At 37.0% G+C, this 7006-nt stretch overlaps 1 pseudogene; it reads right to left on the bottom strand.

Annotated features, from left to right (window-relative positions):
• Positions 1-3565: 3565 nt before the first annotated feature.
• LOC103583359 lies at positions 3566-3986 on the bottom strand (annotated as a pseudogene).
• Positions 3987-7006: the final 3020 nt, after the last annotated feature.

Here is a 7006-nt window from a genome sequence, read left to right as displayed (position 1 = left end):
GAGGTGGGATGGATAAGGTCCTGAATGTTGAGGCATTCATAAAAATTAAATTGAACACAATGGTCAGTAAAACCCTGTAGTTTCCTCTTTGTCTAGCAAAATTAATCTGTTTGCTGGAAACATCTTACTGGTAAAAACATGGGAAACATCCAAACTTCAGTCAGAAATCCTTTCCATTTTTTTTTTCCCCAAAAAATAAAAATCTTCCTATTGGTAGAGGTTTATGGGAAACACCCCTTCCTACTCATCCAATCTGAGTAAAACCATTTAAGTGATTATTCTATTAGATCTTTTTTTACATGAGAACAATCAATAAAATTCAGATTCTATAGGGATAGAAAATGGACAGATATCTACAACTTTTCTTTCCCCTTTCTAGTTCGTATAGGGAACTACAAATGGTCTAGTAATAGAAACTTTTATTCAGAGGTTCATATTATTTAGGCAACATAGAGACCTACTAAAAAAAAAAGAGCTATACCGTATGTCACTGAATCTAAAATGCTATTGATTTTAAAATATTCCATTATACAAGAGTACTTCAAAAAGTTCATGGAAAGATAGAATTACAAGATAATAAGAATCTTTCCACAAACTTTTAAAGTACCCTCATATTACATGCCACCAAGAACAAAAATTGCTGCTAAATTTAACAACACTGTCAATTGTAATACTATAATATCAGAATTGTTAAAAAGTGAAAAAAAAAGTATTTTCTGAGAATCAATGAAATACAGTATCTGAGAATTACCATTATCCCTTTTTTACTATTTTTTGTCCCCCACCAGAAAAATAGGTCTCTGGCAGAGGGGTTTCTGGATTCTAAATTGTTTTCCTGTCTAAAACATTTGGGAGATAAGAAATTATTATAATTTTGTTCCACTTTTCTTGGCATGCATGTTCATAGAGAGTAACCATTTTCACTCCTGGTGTAGAAAGAATTCAACTGATATATTCCATAGTGAAAATGCTGATTCAAGCTCACATAGCAGATAAGTTGGGCCCTCAATGTACACGATTTCAGATACAGCTCAAGCACATATATGTAGAGTAGGGGGAATCACATGTTCTTTGCTCTTTGCTAAGAATCTATATAAAAATCTTCCAGAAAAAAAATGTACAAACCACCACTTAGGTACAGGATGTTGATAATGGGGGAGGCTATGTGCTTGCGGGGACAAAGGATATATGGAGATTTTTCTGTACCTTCTCTATTTTGCTGTGAACTAAAACTATTCTAAAAAAATAAAGTCCACTTTTAAAAAATATATAAACCTTCATAATTTTTACCAGCTTTCTCCAGTCACTTATTATCATGAACGCCTAGCAGGGTCTGGGATTAAGTATGATCATTTAAACTTTTGTTAATTTTTTTCTTCGTTGTTTACATTTGTATTTTTTTTTTCCTTTTTTGTCTTTTTTACTGACCAGTAACGGGATCGCAACCCTCGGTGTTGCGCCCGCACCATGCTCAGCCAGTGAGCGGGAACCGGTCTCCACATGGGATCCAAACCCTCGGTGGGAGTGCCGCCACACTCCCAAGCGGCGCACTCTCCAGTGCGCCACCGGGGCGGCCCTACATTTGTATTTTTTTACTACTGACATTGGACATTTTAAAAAATGCTTACTGGGAGTTCATAATTTTCTTTTGAAGTGACTGTATTCTTTGCCTATTTTCCTAGTGGACTGTTCCAATTTGTAGATGTGGTTAGTTTAGTGTGGGTATTTATTCTCCATCTCATATATTACACTTTTCCCTTTGGTGGTGTTTATATATGTTTTTTGGCATTTTAAAATCCATGTCAAAGTTTTTGATAATTATGTATTCAAATATGTTTAACTCCAGTCAAGCCTTCTGAATTTCATGCTATGCTTAGAATTACCTTATCCTGATCCAAGAAAAGGTAAATTTTTTATTTTAGTAATTTTTTTGTTACTTTTTCAGTGTTAAAATTTTAATCTACCTGGAATTTATTCACATATAGGAGTCAAGTTGGATCTAGCTATTTATTCTTTTAATTCTAAATGTCTAGCAAAATGTTCTAACATAATTTCTGGAATAATCCATTCTTTCCCAGCTGCTCTGAAATTCTTTTATTATGCACAAGGTTATGAATATAACTTGGGTTCATTTCTGTACTTTCCATTATTTTCCAGTAATCTGTCTTGCTATTCCTGCACTGTTGCCATGCTGCTTTATTATAGTAGGTGTATTTGTTTATTGTCTGTCTCACCCCAGAACAGTGCAAGTTACCTTACGAGTTAATTAACCTACAAGTAAGTTCTATATCTCCCACAATTATTCTATTATTTTTACTTTAAACTGCCACTATGCCAAAATTATTAATTTATTAATAAATATCTTTGTATTCCTGAGATGAATGCATAATCATGTGTGTGTGTATGTGTGTGGACATACACACACACTAGATTTTATTTGATAAGTTTTTAGTCAAGGTTTTTACATCAGTAAAGTGAGATTAATCTATAGGTTTGTTTTTTACTTTCTATCTCCTACGCCCAAGCTACCTTTGAGAAATTTTGGTATAGTTATGTGATGCTGACTTCACCGAAAAGAATTGTGAAGATGAAATGTTATGATGCTAATGGTTTGCTTCATCATTATTTAGGTGAGAAAGGGGTGGTGGTAGCCATGAAAACATATCTTCCACTTCAAGAGGTATAATTGATCAGCTCCAGCTGCTATGCTCTGAAATCGATTCATCACCAGTTTACGCAGAAGCCATGTTTCCCAAGGGCTGTTGTCAGTCAATGACCAAGCGCAGCAGAGATTTAAGGCAGGCCATTCCAAAGAAACAGGAGACTCATCCGACATGTCACCTTGGCTCAAGAATTTCCCACTGGCTTTGGGGAAAGTTTCTCAAAACTCCCCTGAGGTTTTCTACCCAAACTTCCTTCCTGCCTTCTCTTCTCCACAGGGGTTAGACCTGCGTTGTATCTGACAGCTCTCCTCGCCTCCTCTAGTTCTCTTCCCCTTTTTCTTCAGAGATGTTTTCCCCAATAAATCTTTTGTCCATTTCATGCTGTGTCTACATTTGTTTCTTTTTTTTTTTTCTTCTTCACTTTTTCTGTCTTTTTTATTAATCAAATGATACAGGAAAAAACCACCATCATTCTGTAAATGCCCGAGCACCCAGCTGGTCCTCTCACCCCAAAGTCACACCCTCCCTGGGAGCCCAGGGACAGAATCCTGGGAGGAGTCTGGGGCAGAGCCAGAGGCAGGAAGGGAGTGCACTGGACAGACAGCTAGAGTGGGTTAGAGAAGAGATTAGGAGGGTAGGCTTTCAGAGACCCTTTCTAGTGACAAATGTTTAGCTATACTCCCAGCTCCACTCTTCAAATCGCTCTCCATAGCCCAGCTCCTCTGCCCTTCCCCCACTAACAAACCACTTGACCCTTATACTGTCCTTGTCTCTTCAGCATCCCTCAATATCCATCTTTGGCCCCAATATCCCTCTGGTGGGGACACCTGGACCCATGAGCTCCAGGGAGTGCCCAGGACTGACATGCAGAGACCCCTGGGGAAGGGCATTAGGAACCTCAACTATGCAGAGATGAGGAGAGGTGCAGGCTGGGGAACAGGGTGGCAGTGGTGGAGAGAAGTTTTATTTCTAGACTCACAGTCTGTAAGTTTCCCTCTCCCCAGCAGCCCCCCAAGAATTCCAGGGGGGCTCTCCAGCTTCATGTTCTTGGCTGCTTCTCCAATCATCTCCCAGAAACTCCCAAACTCCAGTTTAGAGTTGTTACAGCTGCCCAGGTTGTCAATGTCGTCTTCTCATCCAATTGCTCAGCATGAGATGGGGCAACAGCTGGGTGACCAGGTCCCAGAGCTTGGAGGGAGTCAGCGTCTCTTTCCCGCACTCCACCGAGTACTGATGGAAGTTCTTGCTGAGGGTCTCAATTACCCTCTCCACATCACTGAATTCCTGGGCGTCCTCAGCACTGGCTGACAGACACCATCCCATAGAGCCTGGAGCTCGGTACTTTGGTGAGAACTTTGTCATTCTACAGCCCGCCCCAGAAGAGCTAGCAGCTCACGATCTGTCCACTGGCAGCCGCGGAGACAGAACAGGAGCACATTTGTTTCTCAGAGTGCTATATATATAACACAGTGATCGATGAGGATACAGATGAAAAAATTGGGCCATATATTGATGATAATTGTTGAAGGTAGATGATGGGTATCTTTGGCCATCCATTGTGCTCTCTAATAAATTGGAAGTCCATTGTAATCTCCATTGTTTTAAAATGTACATAGTGAAAAGTTCAAAATAAAATAAAAAAAGAAAGACAAGGAAGGAAAGAAGGAAGGGAGGGAGAGAGGAGGGAAGGAAAAGATAGAGTGACAAACCTGGATGAACTGATCACTTAGGCTTAAACACCCTGCTTATTCATATGAGAAAGTTAATTTACAAAACAAACAAACTATAGAGATTTCCTTTTTGTGTGATGGCTTTGAACAATATTCATTAACCTTCATCCCTCATTCCTTCATCCCTTGAGTCCCTGGAATCCACTAATCTGCTTTTTATCTCTATGGATCTCTCTAACTGGACATTTCACATAAATAAAATTATACAACGTGTGCCTTTTATGTCTGGCTTCTTTCACTTAGCATGTTTTCAAGGTTCATCCATGTTGTACTACGTATCTGTACTTCATTCCTTGTAGTTGCCAAATAACATCCATTGCATGGATATACCACATTTTATCCATTCATCAGTTCATTAACATTTGGGATATTTAAATGTGTTGGCTATTCTGAATAATGCTTTTATGAACATTTGGGTCCAAGTTTTTGTATGGACCTATGTTTTTAATTCTCTTGGGTATATATCTAGGAACAGAATTGCTGGGCAATACAGTAACTCTATTTTTAGCTTTTTCAGAAACTGCCAACCTGTTTTCCAATGTGGATGCCAGTTTTACAATCCAACTAGCAATGTATGCAATTTCTAATTTCTCCACCTCCTCACCAACACTTGATAATGTCTGCTTTTGTATGTTTGCTTTTAGTGGTATGAAATAGTATCTCATGGTTTTAATTTGCATTTCCCTAATGACTAACGATACTGAACATTTTTTCATGTGCCATTAGCCAGTTGCATGTCTTCTTTGGAAAAATATCTGTTCAAATCCTTTCTTCATTTTTATTTTCCTTGCTCACTTTTCATCTGGGTAATTTTCTTTTTAATTGTTGAGTAATAAGTGTTTTTAAAATATATATTCTAGATAAAATCCATTACCAGATATATAATTTGCAAGTTTTTTTCTCATTAAGCAGGGTTATCTTACATTTTTTTTGATGGTGTCATTGGAAACACAAAAGCGTTTTTAACTCTAATGAATTCAGTTTTTCTAATTTTGTCTTATGTCACTTGTGCTTTTGCTGTCATGTCTAATAAACCAGAGCTTAATTTGAGTTCAAGAAGATGTTTTCTTCTAGAAGTGTTACAGTTTTATCTCTTTTATTTAGGTCTATGATCCATTTTGAGTTAATTTTTCTATACGGTATGAGGAAGGGGTCCAACTCCATTCTTTTGCATATGAATATTGAGTTGTCCCCACACCATTTGTAGAAAAGACAATTCTTTCTGTATCGAATTATCTTGGCATCCTTGTTGAAATCTAACTGACCATAAATTTAAGGATTTATTTCTGGACTCTTAACTCTGTTCTGTTGATCTGTAAGTCAATTCTTATGCCAGTACCACATTGTCTTGATTACTGGAGCTTTGCAGTAAGTTTTTGAAATTAGGAAGTGGGAGTACTCCAAATTTTTTCTTCTTTTCAAGAGCACTTTGTGTATTCTGGTTCCCTTGAATTTCCATATCAATTTTATGATCACCTTGACAATTTCTGTGAAAGAGACAGCTGGGATTTTGTTAAGCATTGCATTGAATGTGTGGATCAATTTGGGGAGTGTTGCCATTTTAACAATACTACATCTTCCAGTCAATGAACACAAGATGTTTTTTCATTTATTTAGATCTTTAAGTTCTTTTAAACATGTTTTATAGTTTTTAGTGTACAAGTCTTGCACTTTTGTGTTAAATTTATTACTAAGTGTTCTTTTTGATGCTATTGTCAATGAAGTTGTTTTATTAATTTCATTTTCAAGTTGATCATTGCTAATGTATAGAAATATGACTGATTTTTATATATTGATCTACAATTCTGCAAACTTAGCAAGCTTGTTTATTACTTCTAATAATATTTTAATTGATACTTTAGGATTTTTTTTTTATATAGAGAAATGACCATGTCATCTGTGAACAGAGCTATTTTTACTTCTTCCTTTCCAATATGGATACCTTTTTATTTCTTGTTCTTACCTAATTGCTCTGGCTAGAACCTCCAGTACAATATTGCTGAGTTAATGTGTATGAATGGGTCTGTAAGTTGGCCAGGAGGCTGTGGCTGCAAGCTTTAGTTTGACTGTGCTTGTCTGGGCTTATTTGGGTTCAACTGGACATGGCTATCTCCGAGCTCTGCATTGAGGTTCCAGACTCCAGGATACAAGTTGGGTTTAGGTCAGCTTCACACATCTTCACATTCTCTTGGAACCCATAGCTACCTATGTTTGTTGGATTATAGGAATGCAAGATCCTAAGTCCAAACCATGAAAATATCTCTGAAGTCTTTTCTTATGTCAATGGGACAAGAAATATACTCTGCTCCTAGAGATAGGAGATTGCAAAGCTAAGTGAAAAAGGAGTGGATGTGTATTTTTATTAGCAAGGAATGAGTAACTGGGAACAATAAGCTCAATTAAAATTTAAAAAAAATCTAGTGGTAAAGATGGCATGGGGGACAGGTTCGAGAAAGTACTTTGGCATTAGATCCATAGTAGTCTTTTTTGCTGCTTGTGTATTTTTCATAAGCAGCTTTATCAGATATGCTGTTTAATGAAATTACATCATTCAATTATTCAACAAATATTTACTGCTCTTTTCAGTAAAGAAATATTTACTGCTCTTTTCTT

The sequence above is a fragment of the Galeopterus variegatus genome, unplaced genomic scaffold (assembly GCF_000696425.1).
Source record: "Galeopterus variegatus unplaced genomic scaffold, G_variegatus-3.0.2 Scaffold22242, whole genome shotgun sequence".
NCBI lineage: Eukaryota > Metazoa > Chordata > Mammalia > Dermoptera > Cynocephalidae > Galeopterus > Galeopterus variegatus.
Note: the sequence above shows the minus strand (reverse complement) of the source record. Positions and strands in the feature narration are given on the sequence as shown.